Source organism: Peromyscus leucopus, chromosome 12, assembly GCF_004664715.2.
Source record: "Peromyscus leucopus breed LL Stock chromosome 12, UCI_PerLeu_2.1, whole genome shotgun sequence".
Lineage (NCBI taxonomy): Eukaryota > Metazoa > Chordata > Mammalia > Rodentia > Cricetidae > Peromyscus > Peromyscus leucopus.
The window spans coordinates 73,059,811-73,072,936 of record NC_051073.1 but is presented as its reverse complement, the minus strand read 5'-3'; the positions used below and the strand labels follow the sequence as shown (position 1 = coordinate 73,072,936).

The 13,126-nt window shown below is 45.2% G+C and overlaps 1 protein-coding gene across 2 annotated transcripts in view; it reads right to left on the bottom strand.

Moving 5' to 3' along the window:
* Positions 1-13,126, bottom strand: part of Dgkg (diacylglycerol kinase gamma) — a 203,911-nt gene that overhangs the window by 69,499 nt on the left and 121,286 nt on the right. The gene's annotated exons all lie outside the window — the stretch shown is intronic.

The following is a 13,126-nucleotide window of genomic DNA, read 5'->3' as shown; positions in this document are numbered from 1 at the left end:
AAATTATAAAAATTATACATACATTCATAATACACACATAACACACCTATATACATTCACATACACAGTGTGTTATGTGTGTATTATGAAATCAGCACTAGGTTTGCTCTCCTGACAGCAACTGGCTGAAGCCAGGTACAGCTCGCTCACTTTACGTCTTCTCTTGTGTTCTCCAGTTTGCTGGGGTCCCCACCACTCCTTGAAGCCTCACACCCACTTGCCCATCTCATCGACTTCATCTCCATGACCTCTGCTGGCATTTGAATGTGTGGCCCTTTCATACAGGCCTCTGCACTTTCCTTCTGGAAACCTCAGGAGCGGCCTCCAAGGCCTCTTCCACGGGGTCCCAGTCTGGTCCTTCCCATCTGAGGGGCTGGCATATGTGGTCATGAGTCCTAATTCATGTCTGTCTGACTTCAAGGGCTCACTGGCTACACCAGGGTAAAGGCCAAGCTCGTGCTATTTGCAAAAAAAATGTGTGTACTTAATTACCTTTTTAGAATGGAAAAGTAGCCTTTGTTTATATTTGTTTTTTTTCCCCTGAGTTTTCCATTTTGATGAATGAAGATTATTCAAGAATTTTACCACCAACCATCCAGTTTTGATGACCAAGGAACAAACCATTTGGTGAGCAGGCTATCCAGTTCTTCACATCCCTTTTAATTTACTGGCTTACTGTTGACCATCTCAACCTCCTGCCCACACAGTTAAATGAGGGAAAGAATATGATTGAGAGTAAAATCATGACCCAGGCCATCAACTCAATTTGTTTTAGTTTTTACCCCAACCCTTGATTATGAGCATTGGCCATTCCTCTCCCCAAGTTCAGAGACAAGGGGATTTGGAAAGGGAAGGCAAGAACCCTACTAACTGGAACACTACATGGACAGCACCAACAAAAGCTTCACTGAAATCAACAGTTTGAGATTTGAATTTATCCACGACCTTCTCATTACCTTGTGCCCTTTGGTAGCCCAAAGCTGGAGACGGCCAACATACTCTCAGCACATTGAGTTCAAAGGCAATGTAAGGTACTTGGCTTGATTGGCACTTTAAAATGTTTTCCAAAAAGGCCCACTCTCAAGATTAAAGGAGTTCTCTATTGAACAGAATAGAAATGTCTTGTTACTAGAGAGTGCGGTATTTCTCCCTAAGTGTGTGTTCAGTCAACACAAATATCAGTGACGGCATAAGGCCCTGACACTTCAGCAGTTGCAGGCTATGAAGTGCATTCTTGGGGTTAGGAGAGCCTTTCTTTTACTGAAGAGCATCAGAAGATCAGGAAATGCTTTCTTTGTAAAGAGTGAAGTGATGGGACCCTCCCTCAAGCCCAGAATTTAAACACTCCACCAGGCTTCAAAGCAGAGATCTAACGACACTCTACAGAGTGCTAATGGAGGGGATGCTTGTGTCACGAAGGAGGCTGAAAGCTGCAGTCGTGTCCAAAGCTAAGGTTATTACAGATGAGAGCCACAGCACAATGCATTTTTGTTAGAATCTCACTGTCTCTGAAGAATCGGCAGACATCAGCTATAATGGCGTCCTTGCTAATTCCTCCAGTAAACAACAGCAATCACTTCAAATGTATTTATCCATCTAGTGTAATTTCTCTGTGCACCTTGTGAGATAGTTGTAATTTCTGTTTATACACCTGAACACTAAGACTCAGAGAAGCGAGTCACTTTCCAAAGGCTCGCAGGACAGAAGAGGCAAGGTGAGCGCCGACACTCAGCTCCTTGTATGTTGAATCCAAGAGAACTCAGAGATTTGTGTGTCTATTTCACATCGGGGCCACATGGCCCGAGAGCAGAGTCGGAAAGCCGTTTCCTCAAGATTCCTTGATAGACAGCTTATTTCACTGAAGACTCACTAATTTTCCTTACAGAAAGGAAGGAGGGGCGGCTGCTTCCAAAGTTTCCTTTGGTCAAGTAGAAAGAGTGTTAAGAATTTTCTTTAAGAAATGTTTATTTAAATGAGGAATGAAGCTAAATCACCTGACTCTTTCTCAAGAACACTACCCTTTCATGTTGTACTTCAATTTCTTTTTAAGAAAATAAGCGCAACTGTGAATAGTTTAAAGAAGTAAGTTCGAATAAATGCACTAATCAAATAAGCTCTAAACATAAAGATGGATTCCGTTATACAGCAAAAATCCCTTGAAATGAATGATAATTCTCCAAAGTTCTAGCTGGTCAAGTAAAACAGATAGATGGCTAATGAATCCTGACATTCTTTTCTTCTCCAGAGCTAAACACACACACACACACACACACACACACACACACACACACACACCATTTAAAAGCCACCTAAGTTGACTTCTGCAAGTAAAAATCTGAAATTGTGCTAGTAAGGAAGAATGATGTGTGGATCTTGCCCCCAATATGATCCTCTACTTCCATGGCCAATCAGTAAGTTTAAAGGTCAAGGTAGGAGAGAAAGTCCTATGTTTGGTTTCCATGTTTTCCCAGCCCTGGTAACTATCAACTCCCCCAGATTAGCAGAGTTGGGTGTTCTCCTCTTTCTCCATTTGTGTCTGATGTCAATCTCACTTTGACACTTGAGCAAGGCTCAATGCTCATCGGTCACAGTGTTTCTAGAAGCTTTGAATTTCAAAATATATTTTTATTTTTCTTCGAGTTTCATGTATATATATATATACATACATATATATGTGTATGTATGTATTTTGATCATATCTCCTCCAGTCTCCTCCTCCAACTTCTCCCAGATATCCATTCCATATCCCCCTCCAAAGTTCACCTCCACCTCTCCATCTTCTGCAACTCACTGAGCCCAGTTAGTGCCATCTGGATGTGCAGAGCTACAGGAGCCTTGCAAATATTACTCTGTAAACCTTGAGAGTAAGTCATCGCTCCGTTCCTTTTGTGACTGAGTACACGTTCAGTTCCTTCACCCGCCTTGTAGATAAAGTGCCAATGCCTGTACAGACACCACGCTCCTGGGAGCTGCCTCACACCTGAGTTCCTCCTCCTGTGTAGTCTCTTGCCTTTACTTTTGCACCCAGGATATTCTCACACTTGCTCTTTGCCCGGGCTGTTCCCCTCCTCCTACCTCGCTATCTCTCCTGGCTGGAGTCTCCTTTCTATTCCAAATGCACCCTCCTCACCTTCTTTTTGAAGCCTAGCCCCACTTTTGAGGCTAGCTGCTTCTGTCACCCCAGTGCTCTTGACTCTGTTAAACAAAGTTCATCATGATGCTGGTAATTGTCTTTCTTGAGTGTGAGGGTTTTGGAGAGGGGTAGTGCTGTGGTTCACACTGGATAAACGATATACTGAAGTCCTAACTCTCCTCATGATGAATGAGACCTTATTTGGAAACAGGATCTTGGAGATGTGAAGATGAGGCTGTCTAAGATTAAGGTGGATCCAATTCAATGACTGGTGACGTTAGAAGAAGTGGGATATTTGGACAGAGCTAGAGGCACACAGGAAGTGCGCCATGTGCCAATCAAGGAAGAAGACTGGAAGGATGCTTCTACTAGCCAGGGGCTGCCAAGGAGTTCTGGCAACTAGCAGAAGGAGAGAGTCAGAACGCATCCTCTTTAAGCCTAGGGGAGAAACTAATTTTGGTGATACCTCGATCTCAGATTTCAGAGACTAAATCCCTGCTATTTCAAGTCACCTACAGGTGACAGTTTTCACAGCAGCCCTAGGACACAAGATGTAGATGGTCTTTCCATGTGCATGCAGACCGAAGGGGTCTAGGCAAGGGGAGGATGTAGTAGTCTATCCTTCCCACCCTAGAATATTAGCTATCACAAAATATTAATGGGCACCCAACGCATTTTGGCTGAGTAGGAACATGCTACCTTTCCAGTGTAAGTTCAGTGGGTCCCAAATAAAGTAAGACCATTCTGAGATAAAAATGTCTAAATGAGTTGGTGCCATGAGCAGTTTCATCCACAGATAATAAACTATATACATTAAAGAGGACAATGAATGTGAGAGAAAATGTGTCAAAAGCTTTCTAGATAGATTCTAAGAGAAAATCAAGTACAAATATGGGGGCCGGGGCTGGAGCTGGCAGGGAGGGGGTGCTCGGGACATTCGGGGAAGTCCTTAGAAACAACAGGTAATGGTTAGACCACAAGAGGAGATGTCATACTAGCCGAGGAGAAGAGGACGAGGGCAGGTGTAGCAGGAAGGTGAGAGACAGAGAGTGTGACAACAAGGGGTGGCACTGATGCTTGGGGAGAAAGAATTTGGTGTAAAAAGCAAGAGAGCTTAAGGTCCTATGAAATGGAACGTGGGCTCTGGCAGGAGACTCTTGGTGCGGTGACACCAGATAACAACTTCGTCATGTCAAGGAGACAAATGGGCAGCTTCCGGGTGGGGCTGAGGGGGAGGGCAGCAGGATGACTTGAAAGGACAACTTAGTGCCACCGGGAGTTAAGCAGGACAAGATGGGAGGGGTCTTGGCCATGACACGCTAGCCAGTCCCAGTGTGTCAGGAGGGACTCCCGTGTGGTGTGGCTTGATGGTGCAGTGAACATAGCCTTAGGCTGAGAAGAGAATGACGTGTTTATCATACTAGATGAATCAAGAACTCTGCTTTTGGAAATGCTTGCAAGAGATTCCACAGCTTTTCTCAGTATCTCATCTCAGGCTTTGGTATGGTTCTAGACCAAAAGATTTGTCTTCCTACCCCAAATAGCAAACCCTCCTTCTGCTCTCCCATTGTCTCTTGAGCTGAGATGAAGAGTTTCCTGTTGTGAACCCTTTCCTTGAAGCCTATTCTCAATGCACCCATTGGTTCTCTCTAGGGAAATGAGTGTGCTTTGTTATGGTTTTCATACAGTCCTTTAGTGGGCTCTGGGGCGTCTCTGTGCTCTGTTTTGACTGCTTTTCTTGGCTGGCCACACTGGCAAACTGGGTACATGGAATCATAGAAGAGTGGTCAGACCTATGAGGCTGTGAAGGTAGACAGGCATGGTTTTAATGCACAGCACCCTCACCCTACCCCTTGACTAGTAGGTCTTGGGAGCCTTCCCCTTGAGTAGTAGGTCTTGGGAGCCTTCCCCTTGAGTAGTAGGTCTTGGGCACCCTCCCCTATTCACTGTGACTTGACTAGTAGGTCTTGGGAACCTTCCCCCATTCCCCGTGGGTAGTAGGTCTTGGACACCTTCCCCTATTCCCCTTGGGTAGTAGGTCTTGGGAACCTTCCCTACTCCCCTTCACTAGTAGGTCTTGGGCACCTTCCCCTATTCACTGTGACTTGACTAATAGGTCTTGGGAACCTTCTCCTATTCACTGTGACTAGTATGGTACTTCTTCTGACCTTCAGATTTCTCTGTAAAATGAGTTGACAACATTTGTCTTACACTTGGACAACCATGTCAGTTAAAACAATGTGTTCCAGAGTCCTCCACAGCGATGGCTACTATTGAGTCCCCAGACCATCTTCTGAGCACTTACTACATGCTCTCATGGTCACTCATACTAAAAAAGTTGACCACTGTGTGGTTTGGACAGCAACCTCTTACTGCCCCTGATGAATAAACAGAAATGGGTCCTCCCAAGACACAGCAAAACCACAGAGGGCCTGGAACTGAGAGAATTAAGACCTTTTCAGCTTTTATTTATTCTTCACAGAAGAAGAACTGCACAGCATGCCAGAGAATTACTTCAATTGCAAAGGGACTCAAATAATATCTCTAAAGCTCTCATATCGACTCAACAAAACAATTGTGATTTTTTTTAATTGAAAAATATTAATCAAATGCCCACTTTGGATAAACTTACTCTGATCACCCGCTTTTCACAATTTTTCTTTCACAGCCTATAAGTGCTTCTGAGATGACATTTATTGCCACTGTAATAATGTAATAATGTTCTAAATCAGTATATACAGTGGGATCTCAAGGAAATCAAGCCGCACAGGGAAAATGCTGAGAGGAAGTAGATGTGGAGAGCATCGGATTTCCTGGGATGGGAATGGCATGATTTATTTTTCTACAGTGTGCTCGAACCCTTTGTCTAAAGAAAAATATTTAGAAAGTAGTTCATTCAACTTTCTAAAAACAGGTATCACCTGAGTTCCGTGACATGTCTGTCAAATGAGCTGCCAAAATGCACCAGCATGCTGCAAGCATGTCTGAGCAGTGGTTTCTTTCCCTTTAAGTGTTTGTTTGCTTTCCGAATGATTTGCACTAATAACACAAGGTACTATAGAAAACACTGTGTGATGTGTTACTGAAATGTATGATGAAAAATAGGTTGATATTTTGTTGAAGATTGTTTTAAATCAAGAGAAAGCACGTGCCAAACGTTTCGAGCCTGATGACTCACTGTGAGACCACCAGAGATCTACCCATCCACCTCAGAGAAGCGAGGGTTCTGAGTCAGCCCGCATGACCTCCATCTGCTCCAGGGTCTACCCTGGTAGTGAGAACAGTTCTAAAAAGAGCTGCTACAGTTGTTGTGCCAGACTCCACGGTAAGCACTTTAGATACACTTCTCTACCGAGACCTCAGAGTGCTCCCCTAAGGTCACAGACGTGCAAAAGGCAGAATAATGCTGAAGATGTCGGTGCCCTAACCCCAGAACTGTGACGATGCTAGGTTACACGGCAAAGTGGAATCGAGACTTCAGACTGGGACACACGCTGCCAGTCTGTTGACCTTGCCGTGGGGGAGACTGGGAGCTTTGAATGGTTCACTGAATCTCAGGGTCCTTGTAAGTGTAATGGAGAAGCACAGGAAAGGTCACCAGAAGGATATAGTTAGAAAAAGACCCCATTGACCATGGCTGGCTTTTAAAGATGGAATGAAGCGTAAGGGTTTTATTTCCTTTACAGAATACCCACAGGAGTAAGAATAAAAATAGAAAACACCACAACCAATTTCATGTGGGGCTTTTCCAGATTCTAAATATTTGAAAACAACATCTTACACATGGGGGGGGGGGGAGAGGAGCAGACAGTTTGGCCCACTGAGTACCTCTCTTGAGGTACTGAATATCGGGGAGAAGGCAAAGGCCAATTCAGGGCACTGAACTCTCACTGCCGGGAATTTGAATTCATGTTTGCTGCTGTTAAAACCAAACAGGTAGACTGCAATTTGGGGGGTGTTCACAGGGTCCCCGAAAGAATGACAGAACGGTTTCACTTTTAGATAAAGGAGTTCATGATGTGAGTGGTGTAAATGCCGGCCATGCCGCAGGCAATCAGGAGAGGCGACCCTTGCACTTTCAGAATGTGTGCACGGAGTGTGTTAGTCTGTGTTGTGCTCTCACCTACCGTCTCAGTGTTCAGCTAAGGCTGGGGAGTGGGGAAGGTGAGAGGTGGGAGTGAGGAGAACAAGCATCATCGATGAGCATCATCGATGAGCATCTGACTGCCGGGGCCACCTGCCTCTCCGCCAGCTGTGCTCTTCATGGCCTCAGCTGGTGAGCACTAAGCATTCCAGGAGCACCTGGCATCTGTCCTGCACCCTCCCCTCCTCCTCCCCCTCTCCCACCCTGCTCCTCCCACTGCCATGTCTGGCTTGGAGTCTTGACTCCCTGCCTTAACCCAGCCTTCCGCTTTTGGTCTTGGAACATCTGGTACTCAGACCCCAAACTCTGCCTCATAGTGCCTCATGGAAGGAATTTTTCTCCACAACTCTAGTCCAGGAGAGCTCAATCCAACTCAGCCCAACCCTGCTGAATTAATACTGTCTTCCCAGTGGTCAGATTTTACACAATTTTTAGTTTCCCCCAACTTCTCAGTTTGAGGATACTGTCTCTATAACAAAGATCGCATGAGAAGTGCACCTCACTTAGTACTCCATCAAAGATACTCATTCGTTGTCAATACTTATCGGTGATTTATGACATACTTAGTCCTCAGGCTTACCGACTAATGACGTTCAACAGCAAATATTGTTGAACTTGAACTGTGCACCACAGAAGGACTTCGCCACTGCTTCTAGCAACCTTGCGACTTTCAAGGGAGGAAGCAAAGGATTAAAGAGATTAACTTTCTTGTCCAAGGTCACACAGCCGGTAAGCAGCAGAGCCAGATTCTGATGCCAGCTTGGGCTAAGCCCTGTTGCCTCCTTCTATAAATATCTACCAGGCACTTACTGCTTTGCAATGTATGTTCTAACCTTCGAAAGACTCAAGCTACATTAAGGTTTCTGGGGAACCCCTCGTCAGCTCCCTGGTCCTGGATCCAGGGAAGCCGACCCTCCAGAGCCTGCTAACTATCCGAGGGCTTTTAGGAAAGGTGGTCAGCCACTGGCAGCACTGATGTGAGCCCTTTGAAGGGCCTGACAGGAAGTAACTCCAGTCTCAGTTGCTGAGAGACATGCTCAAGTGGATGACACTCAACAGGTTAACATGACACATTCCTCCTGTGCTCAGAGTTCCCAAGCAGGAATGAAAACCTCCACAGTGAGACTCTTTCTGGATGCTCACTGACAGCAGCATTGGGTGTCTTTAAGGAATAGATTTCAGATACACAAAACTTCACAGACACAGTCTGGAAAATTTGCGAGGACTGTGGTTGGCTACCCAGAAGACCTGGGCAGGGTTCTTTCCTCATCTGTGAACACTGACCACAATCCCTTTAAAAAATTGAGAATTTCTGTCCTCCTGAGTTCAAATCTTCTTTGTTCTTTTACCTCTTTTGTGGATTGTCTACTCTGTGATCTGGACCAATGTGCCTTTCAATGAATTCATCTCTCTAGCCACGGCCACCTCATAGGCATAAGATCTGTGTAGTTATTCCAGGCCCTGCACTTAGGAAGGGTCTTGGTTTAGTTTAATGCTTTCTCACAAACTTCTTAATAGTTTTTAAACAAGGGACTGTATGTTTTAATTTTGCCCAGGGCCATACAAATTTCATGGCCAGTCTTGCTCCTTGCTGTGGACAGTGAAACAGGGAGAAGATTTAGATTATAGGAGATAAAAAGGGGTGATGTCCCTGTACTCCCTTCCTAAGCCAACAAGAGAATTTTTTTTTCCACCGAGACAATTCACAAAAGTGATAAGCACACAATGTCACCATCATTCTTAGCCTTGGTTTCTTTGTCTCTAAAATGGGAACAAGAGCACTCCCCTTACATATTATAATGAACACCGAGTGGGATCATGTATAAAGCGCCTAGGACAAGGCTTTGGAAACACTGGAACAGTGATCTGTACAAATGAGGATGAGATGTCGGGGCTTGAACTCTGGAGTTTAGAGGTAGTTTAGAAATCAAGCTCACTGCTTAAAAGATGTCTATCACTTTCTCCCAGGCTGCTTCCTCATCACACAGAATCACAATTCAAAAATGACAACACTTGTGTTGTAAGGTTGAGAGTTAAATCATTTATTATATTATAAAATACCTAGTTAACTACTTGGTATTTAACTCAAAATGAATCATAATTCTTTATTTTAGTTTTGAATTCCATACTCAAAACACAGTCTACTTACGAATGGACTTCCAATGGCTTACTAAATGTAAATTCCTTTTGTTCAAAGATAATTTTGTAAACAAATTTTGAGGATTATTTTCCCTTCTTTGCTAGACTATGAATATCTTTCCTTTTATTTTACAGAACCCTGGCTGTTCTGGAACTCATAGATCAGGCTGGCTTCGACCTCAGAGACCCCCATGTCTCTGTCTCCCCAATGCTGGGATTAAGGGTGTGTGCCACCATGTCTGGCTAGAGTATGAATTTCTTAAAGTCAGTGAGCATGTCTCACTTACACCAGAACACTTTCTAACATATTAGAATTTCAGTAGAGCTAAAACTCTGTGTCCTTTATGCCGACAGGGTGACAATAATTTTCCTAACATTGCTAAATCAGGAACAAATAATAAACACACCAACAGCTAGGTGGTAGGAGGGGCCTAGCTGGACTGAGATGGCTCACACCACCACCTCCTTGGGTCTGGCTTGTGTTCCATTAACAGAGTTATCCCACTGGAGAGAACACTGGCTTCATACAACTACCACTTTCCCTGGCAACAACTAGTATAGAGAGATCACTGGGGGAAGAATTAAGAAACCTCAACAATTGAGTCATAATTTGATGTCTCTTAGGATACACACACACACACACACACACACACACACACACACACACACACACACACGAGTATTTTTGGTACAATTTCAAAATGTCTCCGAACCCCCGAAGCCTTTGGAGCCTTGAATTACTAGAATAGCCTAGCCCTCAAGCAGACTAGCAATGTGAAAGTTCAGGTTTCCTGGGCAAGTCCAGCCCTGACTATCCCTCTGTTGCTGAAAACAAAACCAAACCAACAGACCAATTACAACTCCCTATATTTAGCCTCAAGGTTATCTATCCCTGAGGGGCCAGTCTTAGGCATTAATGCTAAAGGCTTGTAGCCAAGCAGCAACCGCTCTTTGAAGAACTTAAGTTCAGCCCAGTAAAATGAAGCTCTGTTTGATAATATCGTTTACATTTTCAAATCCTGGGTACTAGGCTTTTTTCCTATCCCTTGTGGCCCTTCCTAAGTTTAGCTGCTGGTGTAATGGAGGTAACCATGGCAACAGCCACCTGCCTCTTTAAAACCATCTCGAATGCTAAATACGGAAGCCTAGGGAAAATGGCTGCTTGCCTGCCTCCTCGGTGGACAAACTGAATACTCCTGGGTGTTTTGGAGACAGACAGGCAAGGAAGCAAGCGAGATGGAAGACCCGAAGTTCTCCAGAGGAAACGGCCGGCGGCTTTGGAAAACAGGGGCTCCCTCTGAACAACTTCACTTCTCAAGCAAGCACACAGACGTAAATTCAAATCCACACGCCTGTCATCTCTACCAGGTGAACCACGAGGCTTGAACCCCACCAAATCTAGGAGCTGCCCTGTAAATGGGATTTGGGGAGTTGAGAAGGGAAAACATTCTGAAGGTCGTGACGAATTCCTCCGTGCTTGACACTCCAGGTGCATGTTATGATCCACCGCCTCCCCAGATCTGTCATTCTAATTGGACTTAATAATGTGGTTTTCCTGATGCTCTTCATTCAGCCTCAACTTTTGGAATAGGGAGAAACTTTGTCTTCTGCTTCCTTAGTCTCTAAAACGACAGAGACACCTTCCTTTCCATGGCAAGAGTTCATGCAACAGCCGCCGGGAGGGAGGACTGCTTCCTCCCCAGGACACTGCTCTCACGCTTCTCTTCCGATGCTTCTCCTTCCTTCTCTGGGCATTGCCCCTTCTGGTTTTTTTTTTTTTTTTAAATGAAGTTGTAAAATACATTCTTGATTTCTCTAACCTGGGCAGGGCATCCCTGTCATTAGAACAGTCTCCTTGCCGGGCGGTGGTGACACAAAGCTACACAGAGAAACCCTGTCTTGAAAATCCAAACAAACAAACAAAAAAGAAAGAAACAAACCACACACACACACACACACACACACACACACACACACACACACACACACACACACCACAAAAAACAAACAAACAAAAAACCCACGCTCTCCCTCCCCAGATCCCAGCTCTTGCTTTTTGTTCTCTTAGGTCCCCTCTACACATCACTTCTCACACACTGGTATGCATGCTTGCTTTTCAGACTGTTTCCAGCAGGGGGCAGTAAGTGACGGGCCATCTGTCCCAAACCCCTACAGAATGGTGTGTGGTCTGCAGTATATTTTCAAAAGATGTTGCTGAGGAAAAGAGTGAGTGAATGAAAGGATGGAAGGATGGATGGATGGATGGGTAGAACCCATTGATTTCACAGGCGTAGGGTATCTTTCCAGACACATACACTTGAGTATGTGTGTAAAGAAGACCCTGAAAGTCTGTAGGATGGGCAGGAGTGTTTTTCAAAAAGCTATCCCGAGGCTGCTATTCTGCTGGAACAAGCATCTGCCTTTCTGGGAGAAGATAGGGTTTGGGCTTGATTCTTTCTGGAGAGGAAGAACAAGAGGATGAGGATGAAATTTAGACTATTTGTGTGGGAAAGAGGCAGTCTCCTGCCTATAGGTCCAAATCAGGTCCTCTCCTGAGGTGCAGCAAACCTCCACTCAGCCTACGTGGGTCATCAAGAGCGGCCCTCTGTTCCCTTATGAGCACCACTTCTACACGGAAGGGGCTGTCAGGAACCAAGAGGACCGTGCTCGGCGCTGGTAGGGTCAGTAACAGTGACAACGTGCCAGCCCAGGTCCACAGACACAGAGGGGAATGTGGAGATGTAGACACACAGCATCTTAGAACACCATGGAAGAAACGAGCTGAAACAGAAGTTTTGCCCTGTATGACCAGATCCCCGATTGGAACACAATGAAAAGTACCCCAAAGCAGTTATTCTCAAAAAGGCCACCCACCACCTACATCCTGTCCAACCCAGCAGTGGAGTACAAGGCCACCTCAGAAAAAAACTTGAAGTAACAAGAAAGGCTTCAAAACTGACATATAAACTGACCTAGTGTGAGGAAGTCTGGACTCGGGAATTCTCAACCTCGCTGAGGGAAAGAAAGGTTCCCTTGGCCCCTACACCAGCTCCTTCCACCGGAGACTACGCTACACGCATGCTCAGTGCGCAAGCTCAACCCGGGCCGGGTCTTGTTAGTTTCAGCCATCGTATCAACGATCACAAAGCGTTGGGCATAACAGAACTTGGGTTTTGTGCCTGCCATCTTTTCCTCTCGTTGGAATTGATATTTGACATAAAAAAAAAAAATCCTAACGTTTTCCCACTTTTCCAGTGTAAATAGGACTCTTAAATGTAAATGGTGTGACAAGATATGTACAGCAGTTTAAGGGTGGTGATTGTGTGCTTGTACAGGAGGGACGAAGGCCGAGGAAGGGGTGGCATGTCAGGTGTGACTACAGTATCAGGGGCTGGCAGCACATGCTTGTAGTGAGTTGTGGGCCCAGGGTCTGAGTGAGACGGAATGCAACCCTAAAGCAGTTCAGCTGCATGGTCTGATTCCTGCTTTGACATTACTTCACTGTGTCCAGCCTCGCCCTGGGTAAGCTCCCGGGCTGTGGAGTCAGGAGCTGGGCTGTAAGTGAATGTCCTCAAATAACGCTCTAACTTCTGCTTTGAGGAGAATTCTGTGGGCTTAAATACATGACCATCCCTTCACGTTCAAAGATCAAGTCCGAATTATCACCCCACTGTTCTCCATCTGCCTGAGGCTAGGCGAGGAATCCAATG